This window comes from Gymnogyps californianus, chromosome 11 (genome assembly GCF_018139145.2).
Source record: "Gymnogyps californianus isolate 813 chromosome 11, ASM1813914v2, whole genome shotgun sequence".
Lineage (NCBI taxonomy): Eukaryota > Metazoa > Chordata > Aves > Accipitriformes > Cathartidae > Gymnogyps > Gymnogyps californianus.
Window position 1 is genome coordinate 30822 of NC_059481.1, and position 23921 is coordinate 54742.

The 23921-nt window shown below is 50.3% G+C and overlaps 1 non-coding gene across 1 annotated transcript; it reads left to right on the forward strand.

The window, feature by feature from the left end:
- Positions 1-207: 207 nt before the first annotated feature.
- Positions 208-279, forward strand: TRNAG-UCC (transfer RNA glycine (anticodon UCC)). Its single transcript has one exon. It is a non-coding gene; the product is annotated as a tRNA-Gly (tRNA).
- Positions 280-23921: the final 23642 nt, after the last annotated feature.

Consider the following 23921-nt stretch of genomic DNA (forward strand, 5'->3'; position numbering starts at 1 on the left):
ACACACAGAGAAGCACGCACACATCCCAGCCGCTTGAGGTCGTGTGTGTGCAGGGGGCTGGAAGGAGGAGGCTGGCCGAGCTGTGAAGTGGAGAGAGGCCAGTTTGTGACCTGGAAGAGCAGGAGGCAGGTGAGACTGGGAAGTGGAGGGGCAGGAGGGAAGCCAGGCTGCAGGGTGGAGGAGCAGGAGGCAGTAGTGCACCCAGGAGCGTTGGTGGTGTAGTGGTGAGCATAGCTGCTTTCCAAGCAGTTGACCCGGGTTTGATTCCTGGCCAACGCAGACAAGCTTTTACTCAGCCTGGCTCCACAGTGCCTTGCCTCTTCTGTTGCAAAATAACCCAGCTTCCCTTAGTAAGTTCAGCTCCCATAGGGCAGTCAAGCCACTCCCCTTGACTCCCCCTGCAGCCTTGCCTCATGGCAAAGCCTCTGGGCACCTCCAAGCCCAGAAGACACAGGCCTGGCTTTTAGCAAGGCCCACCTTGGCAGAAGCAGACTGCGGGGGCTGCTTTGGACCCTTCAGAGATTCCCAGGGAGTGTTGGAGCACTGGAGCAAGTGCGAGAACTTTGGGATTCTCCGTGCCTGGGTATCACACCCAAGTTTCGATGGGGCTCAGGCACTGAGCTGCCCACTCTCGCTTTGGGGCTAGCCCTGCTTTGAGCAGGCATTTGGACTAGTGACCTCCTGAGATGCCTTGCAGTCTAGTTCCTTCCATGAAGCAACAAGTTGCAGAGAGAGCTGTGGCCTCTTTCCTCTGCACCATGGGCAGCAAGTGAGCCTCTTTCCCACAGGAACTGGAGCTCAGTCACTGCTCAGCACTTGGTGCATCTCCTGTCCTTTTGCCTTCACTCTCCAGCCCCTTTCCCACACACTGACTCCCTGAGATGGGCACAGCATTCCCCCAGGGGTTGGTGTGGCAGAGCCCTCCTTGCCCAGCCTTCCTGGCCCCGAGCAGGGAAGAAGGAAGCACCCTTGTTACCCCAGGAACAGTCCATGAGGCCGCACTGCAGGCCAAGTGTTTGGCCTGCCATTTCCTGAGGCTCAGGAGGGAATGGAGGAAGTCACAGGAAAGGCAGACGTGTGCCTGGAGCCCCTTGACAGGACGTCAGCATGTGCAGAGCTGTAATTTGCTGACGGTTCCTTTGCTTGCTCCCATGAAGGATTGCCTTCGCCTTTAGGAGACGCGTGGGAAGTGTGCTGCCTCTGTGCTGGGTCCTCCTGTTCCGTGTGGTCTGAAGTGCGTGTCGGAGCTGCGGTCGCCTGTCAGCAGCCCTTGGTGGGAGCAGGGCAAGGGTGCTGCCAGGAGCCAGCTCCCCCTGCAGCAGTGCCAGGAGGAGGCTGCCTGAGGTGGGCTGGCTCTGGCAGCTGCAGGGGGAGGAGTGGCAGCAGCAGCAACAGCAGCAGTGGGTCAGGATGGCCTTAGAGCGGTCTAAGGTGCTGCATTCAGGTTGCAGTCTCCCTGGGAGGCGTGGGTTTGACTCCTGCTCCTGACAGGCTCTTCTCTCTGGGTGGCCTCCTTCATGGCTTCTCTCTCTTGGCCTCCTTCCCTCTCCTCACTGGAGGCTTCTTGCTCCTCTGGGGGCTTTGCTCAGGCTGCTGACCAGCTCTTGCTGCAGTCCCAGCTCCTCTAGAATGAGAAAGGGGCACACCCATGCTGTCCCACCAGTAGCCTACTGGTCTGCTCCTGACCCACACAGGAGGCCAAGTGTCTCCCGGGTCCTGCACCAGGCCCTGAAGACCAGATCTACCCCATGCCCCCGAGTCTCCTTGTCAGGGGTCCAACCCCTGCCAGAGGGTTTCCAGCAGGGCTGCTCCCCTGAATGGCTGTGCACATGTGGTTTACAGGCAGCAATAAATCTCAAAGATGCTGCAAGTCCCACTGTGCTGAGTCTTCTGTGTCCAGATATTTGCTTGCTTCCTCCTTTGGCTTTCTTCAGGTTCTGGTTTTGCGGATGGGACTAGCGGGGCTGCTGTTCTCCCCATAAATTGGAAAGATCTTCCTGAGGTCTTTCTGGCTGATGGCAGGCCTTGGTCTGGAGCCAGGAGCCCATTTGGGCTGATATGTGTGTCATACAAAGGTGTCTGCTGGGAGCCAAAGCCTGGGAGAACTTCCAGGGCTTCACTTGGATACCCACAGGAGAGAGGCACAGGATAGATGGGTAAAAACCACCGCGCTCTCATCCCCGGCGACATTTGCAGGAAGGCATAGCACTATCAGGGCTTTGTGCAGCCCCTCAGGAGCCCTGGGCATTGCGGGGCTCTGGAGGAGCTCAGCAGTGCCAAACCCTCCCTTCCCACCATGTAGTGACCAGGCCAGATGCTGTGCCTGGGATCCAAGTACAGACCTGGCACCGACCGCCTCTCCAGGGCAAAGCCACCAGCATCCCCAGGCAGGGGCTTGTCTTAACACCAGGGCTCTGGTAAAGCTGGTAATGAAGACCCAGGACAAGCTGTCTCAGTCTCCAGTCTTCATTTTCTCATCCTGTCTTTATTGGAAAAGAGCATAGAGGGAAACATGAAAAGTTATATGAGTTTCTTATACCGGAGCGTAAAAATAATTTCAGTTCCCAGATGCCATTGTGGCCAGTGCCTCCTACTCCTAACCCATGGTATGCCATCTTGTTGGGCAGGCAGCCTTTAGCCACTGGTCATGTACCCCCTTCTCCTTTGAAGGGGTCCTGGGCACCCAGGAGAGCCAAGATGACACACGTTTGATTCTAACAACATTCTACCGAGGATCCCTAAAAAGACTGCCTGACCCCGTAGTGTTGCGTGACACCATTCAAAAGAAGGTGTTGTGTGGTTAAACGTGGAGCCATGGGCCTTTTAGGCTTTACAAGTGGTGGACGAGGTTACAGGAATTGTGGATTATAACAGCTGTTCAGATGTGAATGTTAATACAGACCTTTCGAGTTAACTTCTCAGTCTCAACTGTTATTCGCAAACTTCATATGAAAAACAGTCACGGCACTTCTCTCTTTCATTGGTATTGTGGGAGTAAACTCCAGGGAATGGGTATGGATTGGAAAGGAGGGAAGTGCTGGTTTTCAGCTCTGGAGGTAGGGAGTATGACTGCAAGATGGGGTGAGTGTGGGCATTTCAGTAGGGAACTGAGCATGCGCAATCACGATCCCCGTCTTCGTAACTCCACCTACTTGTAGAACTGCTGATGACAGAGTGGGAGTCTGTAAATACCGCGCCAGCCCAAACTGCCCATACAACCCCACTGCCCAGAATAGTTTTTGACTGTCAGCACAGCAAAGTATGTTACTTTTTATGCTTTAAACAACCCTGGAATCAGAGGTGTGAGAAACTTTGTCCCCTTTAGGTAGAGCGTCTGGTTGTGAGAGGGTGAGAGGCTCCTTGTGTTTCCCTTGGCCCACAGGCCATAAGCTGCAAGAGAAATGAGGGTGGTTTAGTTACTTCATACTCAGAAGGGAATTGAGGGGGACTTTCATACAGTACTAGAAATCATGTGTTTGCAGGGTGGTTTTCTTTTTTCTACCCACTCAGGAATTAGAGCTCCTTTGCCAGTGATGAGAAAATACCCTGTACAACCCAGTCCCACCCATACAAACTCTTTTTCCATCCTGACCACCCACATCTGCTATTTCTTCTGCACTTCCCCCCTTTTTCTGTGCAGGTTTAGCAAGCCTCGGAAGACATGGATTAAAGTTACTTTCTGTTCCTGAGAGGAAGGTTCCATTTGTCAAGCTGAGCAGCTGGTGAAAGAGCATCTGGAGAGTGAACAGCTGAGCTAGAATAAACTGAAAACTCCATGGATGTTCTCTTGCTGCCATCCCATGGACATTTGGGGTACTACCATTTCAGTCTGCAACAACTGAACACCCAAGCCCCAACCCAAAGTAATTCTGCTGGCTCTTTGCTGCACCACATCCTGGAAGGTTTCAGGGAATGTGTCTATCTATCATAAAGTATCATTTCATTTTTCATAAAGGAACTGCAATAGATTTCAGGGAAGGGAACAGAAGGGAGGGAAAGGAAGAGAAGGGAAGGGAAGGGGGAAAAGGGAGGGGGAAGAGGGAAGGAGGAGGAGAATGGATAGGGGAAGGAGGATTGGCTCAAGTGCATTTCCAAAGCATGCCCAATCAATGACATGTTTGTATTTTCTCCTCTCTTCAGGGAGAATTTCTTGACCTGACCTCCCACCTTTAGCTGAATCTGGCAAGGGCCATAAGGGGCGATAAGAAAGGTTTCTACAAGTACATCTGCTGCAAAAGGAAGACTAAAGAAGGTGTGGGCCCACTGCTGAATGTGAGGGGAAGGGGGGCTGGTAACAGAGGACATATACAAAAAACCAAGGAACTCAATGCCTTCTTTACTTCAGTCTTCACTGGTGTCGTGGTTTAACACCAGTCAGCAACTAAGCACCACACAGCCACTTCCCCCTCCCCCCTCCCAGTGGGGTGAGGAGGAGGAAAGGAAAAAAAAAAAGTAAAACTCATGGGTTGAGATAAGAACAGTTTAATAACTAAAGTAAAATATAATACTAACAATAGTAATAATGAAATATAATAATAATAATAATGAAAAGGAATATAACAAAAAAGGAAGGGGGGGGGGAAGAAAAAAAACCCAGTGATGCACAATGCAATTGCTCACCACCCACTGACTGATGCCCAGTTAGTTCCCGAGCCGGGATCCGTGCCTCCCGGCCAACTCCCCCCAGTTTATATACTGGAAATTTGGGGATCGAACCCATGACCTTTTTGCGTTATTAGCACCATGCTCTAACCAACTGAGCTAACCACTGGGCATGATGTTCCATGGTATGGAATACCCCTTTGGATAGTTCAGGTCAGCTGCCCCGGCTATGCTCCCTCCCAGCTCCTTGCACACCTGCTTGCTGGCAGAGCATGGGAAACTGAAAAGTCCTTGGCTTAAGATAAGTGCAACTTAGCAACAACTAAAACATCAGAGTGTTATCAACATCATTCTCACACTAAATCCAAAACACAGCACTGTACCAGCTACTAAGAAGAGAGTTAACTCTGTCCCAGCCGAAACCAGGACAATATCCACCCCTTATTCTATACCATTTACGTTATGCCCAGATCCCACACTTCCTGATACATTTCCAATTAATCACCATCACTTTTCCTGTCTTTTAATATATACATACAGATATCATTCCTGCGGTCTATGGGCCATCTCTATCAAATGTCTGTTGAGTTCATTCCGTCCATGACTTTGGGCTCCATCTGTTGTAACAGTATGTCTGGGCAGGAGTTCGCTCAGTCGGTAGAACAGGATTGGGCTTCAGTGTGATGTGGCAGGCAGGTGACATTGGGCGCAGCAGGAGGATGGTGTGTGGTGTCGGATTGTTGCATGCTGAAGTCAGTTCTGGTTCCATCACTACTGCACTTCACTCAGTTTTTGTCAAAGTTCATTCTTCATTAATCCAAGTAATTCTTACTGTAATACCATTAATATAGCATATAACAATTATAATAATGATGACATGCACTGGCAGGGTTATATAGCAATTAATAGCATACAATTTAATCTATTGGCTGTTCTCACCTAAAATCAAATCCCCTTGAGGCACACATCGGACTTCCCCATCCTTCTGCATCACCCACCAAGTGCACCCAGGCCCTGAGCAAAAGCAATCCCACGAATGAGTTTGCCTTTGCCTGAGGCAGGAGTAACCCAAACTGTTTTTCCTAGCTTATTTTTTATGTGCACTACAGGGACTTTATCCCCTTCTCAAAAACTTCTTCTGCTGTGTTGCCCCATATGATGATGTCATCAATATATTGCAGGTGTTCTGGAGCTTCACCTTTTTCCAGTGCATTCTGGATTAGTCCATGGCAAATGGTGGGCCTGCGTTTCCACCCCTGGGGCAGCCAATTCCAGGTGTACTGGATGCTCCTCCAAGTGATAGCAAACTGTGGCCGGCACTCTGCTGCCAAAGGGATTGAAAAAAATGCATTAGCGATATCAGTTGTGGTGTACCACTTAGCTGCTTTTGACTCCAGTTCATATTGAAGTTCTAGCGTGTCTGGCATGGCAGCACTCAGCGGTGGCGTAACTTCATTCAGGCCACGATAGTCTACTGCTAGTCTCCATTCTCCATTAGACTTTCGCACTGGCCAAATGGGGCTGTTAAAGGGTGAGCGAGTCCTGCTGATCACTCCTTGGCTCTCCAGTGGACGAATCAACTTATGGATGGGAATCAGGGAGTCTCGGTTGGTGCCATATTGCCGCCGGTGCACCGTTGTGGCAGTGATCGGCACCTGTTGCTCTTCGACCCTCGGCAACCCCACAACCAAAGGGTCCTCAGAGAGACCGGGCAAGGTGGACAACTGTTCAATTCCCACTGTCTCCAAGGCAGCTATACCAAAGGCCCACCGATACCCCTTTGGGTCCTTAAAATACCCTCTCCTTAGATAATCTATGCCAAGGATGCACGGGGCCTCTGGGCCAGTCACAATGGGGTGTTTTTGCCACTCATTCCCAGTTAGGCTCACTTACAGTTAGCTGTTGAGATCCCCCTGTCACTCCAGAAATACAAATAGGTTCTACCCCTTTATAGCTTGATGGCATTAGAGTACACTGTGCACCGGTGTCTACTAGAGCTTTATACTCCCGTGGATCTGATGTGCCAGGCCATCGAATCCACACAGTCCAATAAACCTGGTTGTCCCTCTCCTCTGCCTGGCTGGAGGCAGGGCCCCTCTAGTCCCGGTCATAAGATTCTCCACTCACTCTTTGTAAAAATGGATGAGAATTCCTTCTCACAGGATCAGGACTAAGATCAGCCCTTCCACTCTGTCTGCCACACTGCTCACTGGAGCCTGAAGCAGCAATTTTCCTGGGAGAATCCTCATTTGTGTTTGTTTTTCCTTGCAATTCACATACCCGTGCATCTAGGACCGAGGTAGGTTTTCTATCCCACTTCATCATATCCTCTCCGTGCTCACACAGGTAAGACCACAGGATACCCTGTGAGGTGTACCTTCTATCTCCTCTCTCTTGAGCAGAGGGACGCTTATTCCTAATAGCTGAGATATTGGTCCGTGCAGGTGGGAGGCAGAACTTATCCTCAAATTGCTGGAACTCTTGGGACAGTTTCTCGGCTATTATGTCTGGCAGTTTCTCCACAGCCGTGACGAGGGAGGAAGTGAGACTTTCTTCGTATTGCCGAACTCGGCAAGCCAATTCATCTACTGTTGGTCCCTCTTCGTCTTTCCAGTCCATTACTTCCAATGAGTTGGCATAGGATGATGGTGCGCTTCGTACAAACTTCTGCCACATGGGTCGTGCGCATTGGACTTCATCTGGATCTGTGGGTAACCGCCCATCGTCTGGGTCATAATAAACAATCTCCCGCACGGCTAATTCCCTCAGGTACTGGATACCTTTCTCCATGGTGGTCCACTTGCCTGGTTGACATACAACATCTTCCCTGAAGGGATACCTTGCCCTCACGCCCGACAGAAGTCGCCTCCAGAGGCTGAGGGCTTGTGTTTTTTTTCCAATTGCCTTGTCAATACCCCCTTCCCTAGAAAGGGATCCCAACTGCTTGGCCTCCTTACCCTCTAAGGGTAAGGCCCCGTTATCCCAGCATCGGAGCAACCAGGTGATGATGTGCTCGCCTGGATGACGGCTGAAATCTTTTCGCATATCTCGCAGCTCACTCAGGGATAGGGATCGAGTGATTATCTCCGGTTCTGCCTCTTCCTCCTGTTCTCGTGATGGCCCTGGTTCACCCTCATCCTTTGCTAAGCGAGCTGTCTTTTTTGAGTATTTCTTCTTCTGTACAGGGGCAACTGATACTGGGATGGGTTGGTTCTCTGGTTCAGCTGCAGTGCCCGTCACAGGCGTTGCAGTAACCGTAGTACCTGTTGCTGGGGCCGGAGAGGCTGCAGTGTCTGTCACAGGTGTCGAAGTGGCTGCAGTGTCTGTCACGGGGGTCGGAGTGGCTGCAGCGTCTGTTGCTGGGGTCGGAGTGGCTGCAGTGCCTGTCTCCAGGGCTGGAGGGGCTGCAGTGCCTGTCATCTTGTTGTCAGATCCAGAGACCTTCGCTTCCCCTTGAATAATGTTAAACAGAGCTTGGTAGGCATGAGCCAGGCCCCAGCACATTGCAGTGATTTTTGTCTCCCTGGAATTGTCGGGGTAACAGCATACTTTTTCCAAATGTTCTACTAGTTTTTCGGGATTCTGCACTTGTTCAAGGGTGAAGTTCCAAAACACTGGAGTTCCCCACGGTCCTAGGCATTTACTCATGCTACCCCACACACCATGCCACTCATAACTCTGCAGCTTTGGGGCAGATCTCTTTGGGGCAGATCTCCTAAATCATTGTTTAACCCTAAACAACACCTGAACCACATTCAGGAACAAGCTAGTTCCTAGCAATAAAACCATGTTAGTTTCAACATTCCAAAGATATTCAAAATTTTCAAAATTCTCAAACACTACTGTAATTAGCCTGGAGGAGGAGATAGATTGGCTCTCCGAGGAGGAAAGGTAAAGGGTGTAATTATTAACAGTTTCTGCTAGATAGCTCCCGAAGTACGGAGATAACGGCAATGCTGAGTACAAATACCGGATTAGTCCCACAACTGATAATTTTATCGTACCATAAACCAGTGTTACATAGTAAAGCAAAGCGAAAACCTTAATCCACCTCACCTTATGGGTGATAAGCAGCAGCACAGGGACTATATACGGCAAGTGAGGTGATACATAACAAAACTCTAAGAACGAACGCCACAACTCTAAGAGCCAATAACCCAACATTGTGACCGGCGACCACTAAACTAATACAATACAACAAATAACAAATTCGTTTTAACACGCTCTGGTCAGATCTGTTGTTATCTCAACCCTTCGAGCCCCATGTTGGGCACCAAAAGGCTGTTGTGGTTTAACCCCAGTCAGCAACTAAGCACCATGCAGCCGCTTCCCCCTTCCCCCTCCCAGTGGGGTGAGGAGGAGGAAAGAGGGGAAAAAAAGTAAAACTCATGGGTTGAGATAAGAACAATTTAATAACTAAAGTAAAATATAATACTAACAATAGTAATAATGAAATATAATAATAATAATAGTAATGAAAAGGAATATAACAAAAAAGGAGGGGGAGGAAGGGAAAACAAACAAACAAACAAAAAAACCACCAGTGGTGCACAATGCAATTGCTCACCACCCGCTGACCGATGCCCAGTTAGTTCCCGAGCCACGATCCGCACCGCCCGGCCAATCCCCCCTGTTTATATACGGGGCATGACGTTCCATGGTATGGAATACCCCTTTGACTAGTTCAGGTCAGCTGCCCTGGCTATGCTCCCTCCCAGCTTCTTGCACACCTGCTTGCTGGCAGAGCATGGGAAACTGAAAAGTCCTTGGCTTAAGATAAGCGCTACTTAGCAACAACTAAAACATCAGAGTGTTATCAACATCATTCTCACACTAAATCCAAAACACAGCACTGTACCAGCTACTAAGAAGAGAGTTAACTCTGTCCCAGCCAAAACCAGAACAACTGGTAAGTTTTGCTTTGGGGAAACACAGGGTCCTAAGGACAGTGGGAAAGTGTGGAGCAATGAAGACTTACCCTTGGTAGAAGAGGATCAGGTTAGGGAACATTTAAAAATACTGGGTATACCCACGTCTGTTGGCCCTGGTGGGAGGCATCCACGAATGCTGAGGGAGCTTACCACTGACAATGCCAGGCCACTCTTAACGGTCTTTGAACAGTGATAGTAATCAGGAGAGGTTCCTGAGTACTGGAGGAAAGCAAACACTACTCCTGTCTTCAAGAAGGGCTAGAAGGAGGACTCAGGGAACTTGAGGTAGCCTCACCTCAGTCGCTGGGAAGGTGATGGAGCATGTAATACTGCAAACCATTTCCAATCATATGAAGCATAGAAAAGTGATTTGGAGTAGTCATCATGGATTTATGATGGGGAAATCATCTCTGATGTATAGGTCTAAGCCTTCAATGGAGAGATGACTACCTTGGGGACAAAAGGAGAGCCAATGATATTGATTTTCTTGACTTGAACAAGACTTTCACAGCTCACTCCCATGATAGCCTCACAGAAAAATTAATGAAGTGTGAATCAGATAAATGGACAGAGAGATGATTGAAAACTGGCTGAAATGCCAGGCCCAGAGGATTCTGATCAGTGGCACAAACTCCAATTGGAGGCCAGGCACTCAAGCTGTACACCAATGGTGATTGATACTGTATTCTATACTGTTTAACATTTTCCATTAGTGGCCTGGACAATGGGGCAGAGTGAACCCTCAGCAAGTTTACAGATGATACAAATCTTAGAGGAGTGGGTGATACAGTTCAAACTGCAGATAGACGATGCTAGCAGCAGCAGCAGCAGTTGCATCGTTCTGAGAGGAACATGAGGCTTGTGAGGTAGCTAGGACGTGTCTGAGGGGGTTTCTGGACCCCTGACACCCTTGGGCTGTGTGTGGGGGAGGGACACGCCGGTAAGAAGCCGGTCTCCTGAAAGGAGAGGAGATGGCAAGAGCTGAGCAGTGCTGGCTGTCCCCCTGGCCAGTTCAAGCCATGGGAAGCCGTATATAACTGGCCCCTAGGGAGCACCAGAGACCAGGGCATGCAAACAGGGAGTGGCATCTGTTAGGAGCAATGTCGGTAGTTCACGCGGAAGGGTGCCAGTTATCAGGCTGCTGCTGGTTCTGCTCACCCACAGGCTTAGGCTGCAGCCCTGATGGTCACCCTAACTAACTGGTGGCTGTGCAAGCCTACCCAGAACCTTGAGATCTCCATGGAATTAGAATTAGAAAGACAACATCATTCAAAAGAATTACCATTTTATAAGTGCACTCTTTTTCTAAGAACTATAGCGAGACTGTGTCATGCTGAAAAAAAATGAGTGGAAGACCTCTCTACTTCCATGTGTAAGACATCAGGCGAGGAAGGCAGGAGACCAGGATGGATGAGTAAGGATCTTCTGATTGAACTAAAGTGCAAGAAGGAAGTCCATAGGCAGTGGAACCAGGGACTTCTATCCTGGGAAGAATATGTGTAAGGATGGGATCAGAAAAGCTAAGGCACAGTTGGAGCCAAATTTGGCAAGGCATGTGAAGAATAATAAGAAGAGCTTCTATAGGTACATTGGTCAGAAATGGAAGCTTAAAGAAAATGTACCCCCTCAATGAATAAGGCAGGTGAACTAGTGACAACCAATGTGGAGAAGGCTGAGATACTCAACAATTTTTTTTTTGCCTCAGTTTCACTGGCAATCACTCTTCCCACATCTCTCAAGCCCCTGAACCTCAAGGCGGGAACTTGGGGAATGAAGTCCCTCCCATCATAAGAGAAGATCAGGTTCGAGACCACCTGAGGAATCTGAACATACACAAGTCCATGGGACCCAACGAGATGCATCCCAGAGTCCTGAGGGAACTGACAGATGCAGCTGCTAAGCCACTCTCCATCATGTTTGAAAAGCCATGGCAGTCAAGTGAAGCTCCCAGTGACTGGAGAAAAGGGAATATCACACCCATTTTTAAAAGGATAATAAGGAGGACCCTAGGAACTACCAACGAGTCAGCCTCACCTCCATGCCCGGTAAGATCATAACTTCCTCCTGGAAGTTATGTTGTTCAGCCCGGAGAAGAGAAGGCTCCAGGGAGACCTTCTTGAGGCCTTTCAATACTTAAAGGATGCTTATAAGAAAGACAGAGACAGACTTTTTACCAAGGCCTGCAATGACAGAACAAGGGGCAATGGTTTTAAAGTGAAAGTGTGTAAGTGTATATTGGACATAAGGAAGAAATGTTTTAAGATAAGGGTTGTGAGACACTGGAACAGGTCGTCCAGAGAAGTTGTGGATGCCCCATCATTGGAAGTGTTCAAAGTCAGGTTGGACGAGGCTTTGAGTAACCTGATCTAATGAAAGATGTCCCTGTCCATGACAGGGCGGGGGGGTGAACTAGATGATCTTCGATGGTCCCTTCCAAACCAAACCATTCTATGATTCTATGATTTTGTGATACAGCAGACAGTCATACTGCCATTCAGGAGGACCTTGACAGACTGGAGAAATAGGCTGACAGGAATCTCATTTCAATAAAGAGAAAAACGAAGTCCTGTATTGAGGAAGAAGATCCTCATGCACCAGTATACAGTCGGGGCTGACCAACTGGAAAGCAGCTTGACAGAAAGGGACCTGGGAGTCCAAGTTAAAGATAAGCCAACAATGTGACCTTGCAGCAAAGGTGGCCAACAGTATCCAGCGTTGTATTAGGAAGAGTATTGTCAACAGGTCAAAGGATGTGATTATTCTACTCTACTCAGTAATGGTGAGACCACAGGTGTAGTACTTGTCCATTTCTAAGCATCCCAGTACAAGAGAGACATGGACATACAGGAGCAAGTCCAGTGAAAGTCCATAAAGATGATGGGCATTGGAGCATGTGTCATGTGAGCAGAGGCTGAGAGTCCTGTGTCGCCTGCTCCACTGACTCAATGGTGGCCATCCAGGCCTCCCCGGTGGTGGTGACCCTGCCAGGCCCCATCCTCACCTCTTTCCCTCAGAGCACAGCCGTGGGATCCTCTCTGTCAGCTGCTGTTGGGAGCTCCCTCAGCACCGGGAGGGTTCCCATCTCTTCTGGGGGTCTCCCTTGGTCTGGGGGCAGGATCAGGGCTGTGTCTGATTTCCCCTCCCCTCCACTGTAGTCTGAACTGAAAGAAAAAGGAAAGGGCAAAGGGAAAGGGGAGGGGAAGGGGAAGTAAAAGGGAGGGAGGAGGGAAAGCAAAGGGGAAGGTATGGGAAGCCAGCAAGAAAGCGTGTTCAGGACTCCTGAGGGGCAGACAGGGTGGTTCCCCTCTAGGGACTTAAAATCTCAACAAAGAGCAATGCCACCCAGCTCCATGTTGTGAAAGGCACTCAGAGTAATTCCCACCCCCAGCAAAAAAAGCAAACCAACCAAGCCAAACCTAACCCAACCAAACCCAACTCAGCTGCATCCAACCCAGCGCTGTGCAATCCAATCCAACCTTCCCAAACAAACCAAACACAATACCTTTCCAAATGAAATCAAATCATATCTAATCAAGCCACTTAATACAAATTGCATCTCCCCTTTGTAACTTTTATCTGGAAGGAGGTATTCCACTTTTTGATATAAAAAGGCCAGGGTTTGAATCCTGGGTGAGCCTCTGCCTTCCCCCTTTTTCCAGCACCACCCTCCAATTCCATTCCTCACCATGCCTCTCCTTTACTAAGAATGGTGCAGACTATGGGCTTAGGGACAAAGGATGCCGATAGCAAACAAGGAGGGGAGGTGCCAACAGAAGGGAAGGGAGTTACACTGTGGGATCAGCAGCAAATAGAAATAGCCTTTGCTGCTGCTGACCACAATAAGGGGGCACGGGTCACCTGAAGGAAAGCAGCTCCTGGCCAGGTGGCCCTGGGGCTACTGCAAGACCTTTTGTGCCATTCACAACCAAGAGGCTGAGGCTTGTGCCTGAGCTTTTGTGCAGTGCTTGCTCATGGCTGCTCTGCCAGGGAAGACAAGCTGGGAGCCAAGGGTAGAAGCAAGGAAGTAGGGGCAGTGGCCTCACCAACGTGGATATCTGGTGTATCAAGGGTGACTACATAGTGCTGGGGCAAGAGGGAAGGTCACGGCAGCTCAGATGGTGTTCTCCTCAACCCTGCCAGTGAGGGGAAAAAGGCTCAAATAGAAATGGACTCAGCCACTGGGTCAGGACCTGGCTGTGTGGCTGGTGTCACAGGCAGGGCGTTATCATCGAGAATTAAAGGAACAATGTTCTCTCTGAGGAACAACAGCTGCTGGGCAGGGATGGGATACATCTGACAAAGTCCATCAAGAGTTGGCAAGCAGGTCTGCTAGTCTGGTCAGGAGGCCTTTGAACTGGTTATGCTGGGGAAAGGTAACCTGCAGAGAAGGGAGAGCACAAGGGGCAGAGCAGATGTGTCCTGGGGACAGCATGACGCGGTGGAGGATCTCTTACTTCTCCTGTAAAAGCAGCATGACTTGAGGCCTATCTCAAATGCCTGTACAGAAGTGCATGTAGCAGGGGAAACCAGTAGAAGGAAAGAGAAGTCTGTGCACACTCCAGAGCTATAACCTCTTTGGGACTGAGAAGATATGCTGGGGATAATTCCCATGACTGGTGTGCTGCAGTGGAGGGATACAAGCTTTTGAAGAAAGATAGGATGGGAAGGCAAGGAGGAGGGGTTTCACTCTGTGTAAAGAACTGGCTTGAATATGTGCTGTTTTGCTCTGCTACTGGTGATGAACCAGTGGAGAATTTCTGAGTAAGGACCAAAAGGCAGATCAGCACAGGTGATGTTGTAGTAGGGGTCCTCTACAGACCACCCGATGAAGAAGAGGAAGTGGAGGAGGCCTTCTTGGGCAGCTGGAGAAAGCCTCTCAGTCAGAGGCCAGAGTAGTCACGTGTGACTGGAACCACCCCAGTATGTACTGGAAGGGCAAGACGTCTGGGCACAAGCAGTCCAGGCACTTGCTGGAATGTATTAAAGACAATTTCCTGATGCAGGTGGCTGAGAAACCAAATAGGGAAAATTCTCTGTTGGGCCTTTGATGCACAAGCTAGGGGGAAGTGATGGAAGATAAGAAGGCTGAGGGCAGCCTTGGTGGAAGTGACAATGAAACTGTGGAGTTAGAAAGACTGAGAGCCATGAGCAAGACCAACAGTTGAATTGCAACCCTGCACTACAGAAGGGCAGAAACCACCCTAGAGGGCAAAGGCGCCCAGGAGAGCTGCTTGATCTTCAAGGGCAGCCTCCACAGGGCACAAGATCAGTCCATTTTAACAAGCAGAAAGTTGAGCAAGCATAAGGCCCGCATAGATGTATGTGGTGCTCCTGACTGAGCTGGGACAGCAAAAGGAAGTACACAGAAGGTGGAAGCAGGAGACAGCTACATGAAAGGACTGTGAAGGCAACTGCTCACACATGAAGAAATGGATTAAGGTAGGCCAAAGGTCCCAGTGCAACAAGCCCAGGGCTCGTGAGAGCAAAGGGGTTGTTGGCAGCAATTTCCCCTGGCTTTGCCAGCATGGGCCTTCACAGCTACTGCTGGGAGAAGCAGGAGCCTCTAAGCACAGGGTGCGCATCAGGCAAGGGATGAAGTCACACCATGGATTTGGGGGCCTGGCAGAGAGGTCGGGGGTCACGTAGGATCCCCAGGCAAGATGAGGAGGGCATGTCCAGAAAGACTCCTGGGGTGATGGAGGGGCCAGGGTTTGATGGAGTTGGGTGTAAGGTCCATGGTGTGGATTATTACCATGTCGTCCTTATCTTCCCACTACTCCCGTTATTTTTTTGGTTTTCTTTTCCACACTGATAGGTTATGAATGAAAGCCAAACCATAAAAATCTTCGTGCTGTGTTCTGAGGACAGTGGTAGGGTGGGAAGGAACAGAAAGGAAAAGATTTTTTTTCCTGGAAAAATAGTGTGGCTAACAGTATTTGGACAAAAAGATGAATTGGTTTGGGGTCATAGAATACCTCTCCTCCCTGGCCATTCCCCATGATGATGATCACCTTGCTCATCAAAGACAAGTCTGATTTCAGACTTTTCTCTCTTCACTTCTCTCTTCTTCTTTGGTGGTAGTTACATGAGAGGGGAGAAGAGAAAAAGCAAATGGACAGGAAAGATACAAGCACACAACTTCCCATTAAAGCTCAGTGGTTTCCAGTCGAACAGTGGGGGAAAACAAGACAGAAATACAAGGAGCACTTTATGAACTGTAGGAAAACATACCAGGTTCTCAAAACACGCCCGCCTGCCCTGCAGCTGGGCATCCCTGCTGCTCCCTGCCACTGTGCCCCCTGCCTGGTGGAGTATGGGGTGAGGTCACAGTGCTTGCCCAGGGCTGTGACACATGTGGATTCCTCTGTGTGACGACCCCTCCAGGTACCTCGGCTCCACATCCACCCCTGATGATCTCACACGGCACTGGCTCCTGCAGACACACCAGGACCCATTCAGCACTGCTTGTGGCAACTCTAGTCTCTGACTTCCACTTCCACAAGCCCCATGGAAAGGCAAGGTCACAAGAAGAGCCAGTCTAAAGGGAGATGGAGAGAGAGGTCCCACTGCAAAAAGTCCCAGGGTGCACCTGAGAGCAAAGGGGCTGTCGGCAGCAACTTCCCCCGGCTCCGCCAGCATGGGCCCTCCACAGCTACTGCTGGCAGAAGCAGGAGCCTGCAAGCACAAGTTGCCCATCAGGCAAGGGAGGCAGTGGATGAATGGGGAAGTGCTCCTGTCTCTACCTGGGATGGCCTCCTTCCTTGTAGGCTGTTCCCAAGGGGGCAGAGAACCCGCTGCAGAAATCCATCTGAAAGACGCTTCCTGTCTTGGGACAGGTCTAAGGGCTCAGTTGGCTCAGACCCTACTCTGGGTTCCCTGTGGCAGGCTGGCCAGGAGCTCCTCTGGGCTCAGCAGCTGCAGGATATGCTCCATGCTGTGGCTCTGTGACTCCAGCCAGCCATTTTCTGGCACAGCTCTCCCAGCAAGCTGTGAAGCTTCTGCACCCCACATTGCCACCTTGCTCATAATGGAAATCTCTGATGCTTTGGCACTTGTGTCTCCAGGCTGAGCCATAGCAGTGCAAAGAAAGGCCTCGCTGCTGTTTTCTACATACTTGCTTTGGCAAGGTCCAAGCTGCCATAAACCATGTGGACTTGGCCTTGGGACAGGGCTCCAGTCAAGCTGGCCTCTCTCCTCTTGGCCACTGCCCACCCTCAGCCACTCATTCAGATGCAACCAGGAGGGCCTCCGCATCTTCGCCTGTGACCAGCTCCTGAAGCAATGGGGCTTTGTGGGTGGGCTGTGGGGGGGGCGCAGACGTTGGGCAGGGTGTAGAGGGCAGAACCTGCAGGAATCTTCTCCATCTCCCCCACCTCCAGCTGCTGCTGAGGGCTCCTGGGCAGCTGGTCACTCTTCAAGGCTGCTGCTGGACATACATTAGGTCATGCATATAGACAGGGCTGGGGGCGGTGGGACATTCAGTGCTATTGGACACGGGCTTCTGGGCAAGATGTATTTCTGGTCTGAGGCGTAACGACAATGCCTGAGGTCAGTATCTGTGGAACGGGCAATTGGGTATAGAGATGTGCATTCTGCCATATTACACCAATCACTGCCATGAAGGGAACATGCCTCACCCAGATGGTCGAGTCCACCCGTTTCACGTGTCAAGGGGAAACCTCCATGTGCCCACTTGCACTCTTAAGGCACTTTCTTCCCCAGATTGTTACAACGAAGAAGGTGGCGAGGAAAGAAAGCTACCTTTTCACCTTTTCCTCTTCCACCAGACAAAGCTTGTGAGCAGTGCTGACTTCAGCAGCAGCAACTGTGCTGTGAAGTAGCAGCTCAAGCAGGAGAGCTGAAGAAGCATGCTCAAAATCTATGGGCAGGCACATCTGTTGGTGACTTTAGACTATCTCCAAGCTCATGAAAGCAATGGGTTTTTGAAAGACGAGTGGCTTCATGGACAAACAGCATTTTTGCACCTTTGGAAAACAGTTGCATCTGAAGGCGGCGTTTGAACTGGCAGGACATCTCTGTGCACAAAAACACCACCTGCCGTTCAGCTCACCTCATGCCTGTAGCCTGCATGATACTCTTAGGACAGATCACTGACAGTGATACCTGTGAATGAGCATCACCTTCCTCAAACGGTCACAGTGGCACCATTTAGATGGGCTATTTCCTGGGCCGAGCTGTCCCTTTGCTGGCTCAACGAAAACTGCCTGCACCAGTTCTGTGCCCAGTGAACACAGAGCTGGGCACAAGGCAGGTGACAGGAGAAAGAGGTCCCTCCTCTCCATCAGCATGCCTCCAAATGCCCCTCTCTGCCTTTCTCCAGTGGGTCTCACTGCTTCCATCCTCTTCTGCTTGCTACGGACACTTGGTGGGAGACCAAGCGAAAGTCCATTTCAAAGCGACTGGACTGCACGTGGCCAGAGATGAGGCAAGGGCAGGTGGAACAGCTGAGCAAGAGTCTGTGCATCAACCTGTAGAGAAAATCACCAGCCCCACAGCATGCGTTGCCCAGGAGAATGTTGCAATTTCAGGACAAAGGACCATGAGGAGATTCAGGCTGGGATGCAGCATTTCTTTAATAAGAACAGAAAATGTGCATTTTGAGGGGAGGGGGAAGAGTGCTGAGCATGAAAGGTCAAGGGCTCCACAGGGCAAGAGGACATTACCTTTTGCAGCGGGATACAAAGCACCTGCAAGGCGCTCTTTTCTCCCCATTGCAGCTGCAGCCGGTGAGAATCCTCTCCCATCTACAGCAAGGGCAGGTGAAGTATGTTGCCTTGGTCAATGGCAAAAGCTATGAAGCCCAGGAGGGAGAATGAGGGGGCTACCTGGTGGTAGCAAGGAAAGCACAGGAAGAATAAGAGCAAGAAGGGCACGATGTCAAGGGATGACACATGGCTCCCTTCAATTCAGGGGGAGAGGCAGGTGTCCCATGCACTGGGAAATCACAGGCATCTCCCTGGTCCTGTATCCAGATCTCGTTTCTCCATTCCTGGTTGTTCTTTCCAATGTGAGTGACCCGCTGGCCCTACCTGCACAGATTGCACGAATGCAGGGGCCCACACAGACTGCTCCCGAGGCCTGTGAATCTCCCAAATCCAAGGGAGCCCCCAGAAGAGATGGGACACCCCCGGCGCTGAGGGAGCTCCCAACAGCAGCTGACAGAGAGGATCCCACGGCTGTGCTCTGAGGGAAAGAGGTGAGGATGGGGCCCGGCAGGGTCACCACCACTGGGGAGGACCTCTTTCTCCTGCCACCCACCCTGTGCCCAGCTGTGTGTTCACCAGGCACAGAACTGGTGCAGGCAGTTTTGGTCAAGCCAGCGAAGGGACAGCCAGGCCCAGGAAATAGCCCATCTAAGTGGTGCCGCTGTGACCGTTTGAGGAAGGTGGTGCTCAATCACAGGTATCACTGTCAGTGATCTGTCCTAAGAGTATCATGCAGGCTACAGGCACGAGGTGAGCTGAATGGCAGCTCATGCAATCCCCAGCAAACTGCTTTGGGTCCTCCTTCCAGCTCTTACCTCTGCTGAACCTCATTCACTGTCCTCTCTCCTGGTTTCCTTTTTGTGGGAGGTCAGGGGCTCAGCAAGCACTGCAATCCAGAACAAGGCTATCTCTCGCCAGCTTCAGACCCTCTTCTGCCGACAGCTCAGTCCAATGAAGGAGTACAGGCACGAGTGAGAGAGAGTGGACCTCTCCTTCTGAGGTCATGCCCAGAGCCAGGTGGATGACTGACTATGCCACAGTGAGTCTATGCCAGACCTTTCAACTCACCAAGCGGATGACTAAAACACTTTCATGTCTCCACACCGGCTCTGGAGGAGTGATCTGCTTCTCCTCTTTCACTGCTCTCATGAGACTATGCTATTCTCTCTGTCGAATGCATTACAGTTCACACAGACAGAAGCACTCATGATAGGCACACAGTCACCATTCTTCTCATTTTCTTTATCACTTGCAGCACAGCCCATCACAGCTGAAATACTATACTAAACAACCAACTCCTGCGTGTTGCTCTGCAGCTTCTCTTGCCATCCCACATTAATCAGAAGAGAAGTCTCATAGGAATAAGATTTTTCCAGCCACCAGAATGTTTACCATCCCACTAGCAGCTACTAGAGGCCACATGGTGCAGGAAGTTTGCATTTGCCCTGGTGGCGCAGGTTGTGAGAGCTGAGATGTCCTGAGATACTGTGAAGCTCTGAGCTCTGAGCTCTCAGGACATAGACATGTTGCAGGGCATACACATCTGCACCTACTCCAGGGAGAGAATCGTTGCGCAGGAAAGGAGTAACTCTATCTCCCCTCATCTGGCTGTCTTCACAACCAAGAACAGAGAACCTGCTTCCTGCAGCTATTCCCTGCCTCTTCAACTGCATTTCCAACCACACCCAGAGGAAAGCAGGGTTCACAATGGGGAGTCTAAGGAGGGCAAACAACATTGGTGCAGCATCACCTACTGGAGTAGAGCCTAGAAGAGTAAGGCCAAGCATCTGTCCCTGGCAAAGCCACACAGCACCTTTCTGGGCAACCAGGTCTGCAGGCCGTAGTCCCTCCTCTGTTCCCGCCAAGCCTCGTTCTTGGGGGAGTTGGGTTGCTATGCAGCAGGACCGGCTTTCCTGTGGAGACCTCCTGCCCAGAGGCATGAATCCACCAGCACATCTGCCTCCACGATCCAATTCTCCTTCTGTGGGAGCATTGTCACTGCCTTCTGGCATCCTTCTCTAAACCCATATGGCCAGAAGAACTCTGGAGAAGGGAAAGGAAGATGACAGCAAGTCCAGGGCTTGGGGCACAGGAAAGAGGCTTGCAAAAATGCTCAACAGTTCTTCCCTGGCAGCTAATCAAACCTTTCTGCCCCATTTGACACTTGAAGAGACTCACCACCTGGTGGTCAAATGACTTTTGAGGACAGTCTTTTCTTCGGGGCTGTGCAGAATGGTCTTTTGGGCTCTGACAGAGTCTGATGCCAGCATGGGGTTGTACCAAGCCCAGAGGCCTCACTATTTGTGTGCTATAGGGAAGGAGCCCCAGGATGCTCAAGGGCTTCTGAAACTTGCCTGGCCAGGTTGCAGGAATTGTCAGTGGTGTCCTCGCTCTCATGGGGGATGGTTGAAAAGCAACAGGCACCATTTCCTAACCTTAACACAAACAGGGGTGGGACAAACTTCTTGCCCTGTGTGAACTCACTCAACCAGCTTGGCCCTGCTGTACACACAGCACTTTTCCTTGATTGCTGTACAGCAGCAGAGCAACTGGGGAAGGGAAATTCCTTCTGTGGGGAGCACTTTTAGAACTGCATAACTGAAGGGGAAAACAAGACATGATAAAGCAGAGAAACCCATCTCACCTGATGTACACTCCTGTTCCCCTCTCGATCCAGCAAAAAAGGCATCAGAGTGAAGAGAAGACTTTGGTCTTTCCCTGGAGGCTGGGATGTGGGCTGGGATCAGGGATGTTGTTATTTCATCTACCCTTGGGACAGTCCCGATATGGAAGAGTGCATCCCCGGTAGCCCCTGATGGGTGTCTCTGCAATGCAGTAGATGAGCATGTTTGGCTGCTATGCGGAAGGCTGCTGGGTCAAACACCTCAGAGATTGTGTCCTGTTGGCAGTGGACCTGGGAGGAGGTGAAGAGCTCTGTATCTATGTCTCATTCTCTCCAATAGACAACTCATTCATGAAGGACCAGTCCTCATCTCCTTCCTGAGTCTGGACATTGGCCCTGCTTCTTCCTTCCTGCTTTCACTGGCAGAAACACTTTCACCCCTGACAAAATGGGTCCACATTTCTGTCACTGAAAAGATGTTCATGTGTGCTGTCCCACTGCTGAGGCTACACAAGAATGTGAGAAAATGCATGGCTACCTATGCTATCTCCTTTCTCCTTCTTGTGCTATCCCCAACAAGTGGTACTTTAACCAAGATCTTGCAGAGCCTGAGAGCCTCTCTTAATGAGATCCATAATGATCCCATGCACTGATGCATTACAAGACTCTCACCACCCTTATTTTGAGGGACATCCTGCATTAGCCGCACACCCTCACACCCCCCAACCCTTCCCTGTGTCCTCAGAGGAAAGTCTCAGTGCCCACCACACAGGAGGCTCCAACGGCACTGGCTTTGGAGAGACAGTCCCCAGCATTTCTTGGTGGGATGGCAGTGTTGGCTGCTCTCACATCCCTGAGAGGAAAACTGAGTTCCCCTCCAGAGGAGGGGCTTCCTTTGCCTATAATCATGATGCTGCCCTGGCAAGAGGTACTGCCCTACTTGGACCTAGGCATCATGGCCCTGTCCCGGGCATCAGGGCCTTCAAGGTGCACTTGGTAGTGTTTCAGTCTGTTATGCTGAAGATCTTGCTTTCAAGGTTCAGAGAAAGCAGCACCTCAGACTCATGCCCTCATTGTGGGCCTAGCCAGAGCAACCCTCAGCATGTTGTCTGCAGGGACAAAGCACTCGGGATTCAGCCCTCTCAGCTCTCAGCTTGAGTTCATTTACCAGCAAGAGAAAATGTCAGTTTCTGAGCAGGCAGGCAGGCTGGCCAGCCCTTTGGTGCCCAAGGCAGGAGTGACTTGGATCCTGAGGCAACATTGGCTTTCAGATCACTTATGTCAGCCTTTAATCCCAGTGCAGTGTTTGCAAGGAAAGCCCTGGGGCTCATGCATCTGCTGCACGAGCCCTAGTCAGGTCCTGAGAGCTGATGTTCTCTTTTTTTTCAGGTTCTTATTCACAAGAGAGGAAAAAAAATGCTCTGAAAGCTTCGTGCTGCTGCATCAATCCCACTTCACTGCTTGCCCTGGAGAAGGGATCGAGTCCAGCAAAGGGCCAGCACACATGCCTTTGTTCCTGACCTCCTCTTAAAGGCGGTGCAGACAGCAAGATGTGCCCTGATCCCTGATTTTCCAGACTATGTGCTATGTCTTTTACCTGGAGCTCAGCTGCTTAGCATTTGTGCTGACAACTGCCAATGTCTTGGCTGGGTCACTATGGAGTAGGGGATGCCTATTTTCTCCTTTACTTCAGCATGTGTGCAAAAAGTGTGTGTGTGCGCGCGCGCGCGTGTGTGTTCAGGAAACAGTACCTGACTTGTTACCATGTGTGTGTTTTGCTTCCATCTGGGTTTTGAAAAGTCCGTTCTGGGTAGGTTGCCCTTCTGGGCAATAAATGGGGTATCTATCTCACACTGAGTTTCCTTTAAGTACTGAAGGCCAAATTCATTCCTTATCATGGTGTATAACCTCCAGCTATATGTCTTCCCCTAAAGGCCTGCAATGCTGCAGTCTTTGCTGCTGTCTTCTGCATGTGATTCAGGTGTGCATCACAGTGCCTGGGCCACTTAACTGGGAAAGTATCAGCCCCTAAATGTGAACATTCAGGGCTCAAGTCCTTGTTCAGGAAACAACTTGGCTATGTGATGCATTTGCAGACTTGAGGAAAGCATGGCAACACCAAGCGCCATGCAGTGAGGGAAGGATAACTTCTTAGAAAACTGTGTCTCCACAGACAGGACTAAGCTTAGAGGAGTAAGGGGTAGCACTCACTTGGTTTGTTGCACTAGGAATTACCTGGAAAAGGTAATAGGAGGCAACCCCAGAGGATGTGCCCTGGAAAGCAATTTGCTCCTGCCTTCCCTGAACTACTTGCAAAGTTTATGTTCCTGTGATCTCTCTTCAGGAACACAGCAGTCTATCATGCCCTCAGCTGGAAGGAACCTTGCTTATGTCTCTGCCCTCTTGGGATGGTGTGTGCACACTTGCTTTTGGCGGTTGCCAGGTACAACACAGTCTCTGGAAATGAGACACTGCATCTAAAGATGGACTCAGCAGATGTAGACAGCACAGCAAAGCTAGGCAGAGCTGTACCTGTGTCAACTTGGCAGATGATGCCTGAAGCAGAAAACATCTTCCTTCCTCTTGTCCTCCCACTCCACAAAACCAAACCAAATGAAACCAAACCAAACCAAACCAAAACCAACTACAACAACTATGGGAAATTAATTTCTAAAGAGTTTCTGGTTCATTGTGATGTTCTGCTCATTTTCAAAGTAAATCAGGCTGAACTCCTTAGCCCTGGGGAGTGTGCAAAGTTGGCATGCATTCCAGAAACAGTACCTGCCTTACACCTACCTGCATGTTTGATTTTCTATTTGAATGCTCAAAAACCCATCCTGTGCTGAAACAGTGTAAATACAAGTGAGAGTGCAATGCTTTTGGCCATCCAGGGAGGCCTTTTCTTGCCCTCTGAGAGCATCCTGTCAGCCTGTGCTTTGTCTATGCAAACTGCTGACCATGGTTTTTTCCAGGGGCACCTGCCTGCAGGCAAGAGACATATGGAGGCATATACATGTTTATATGTATATGCACAGAAGT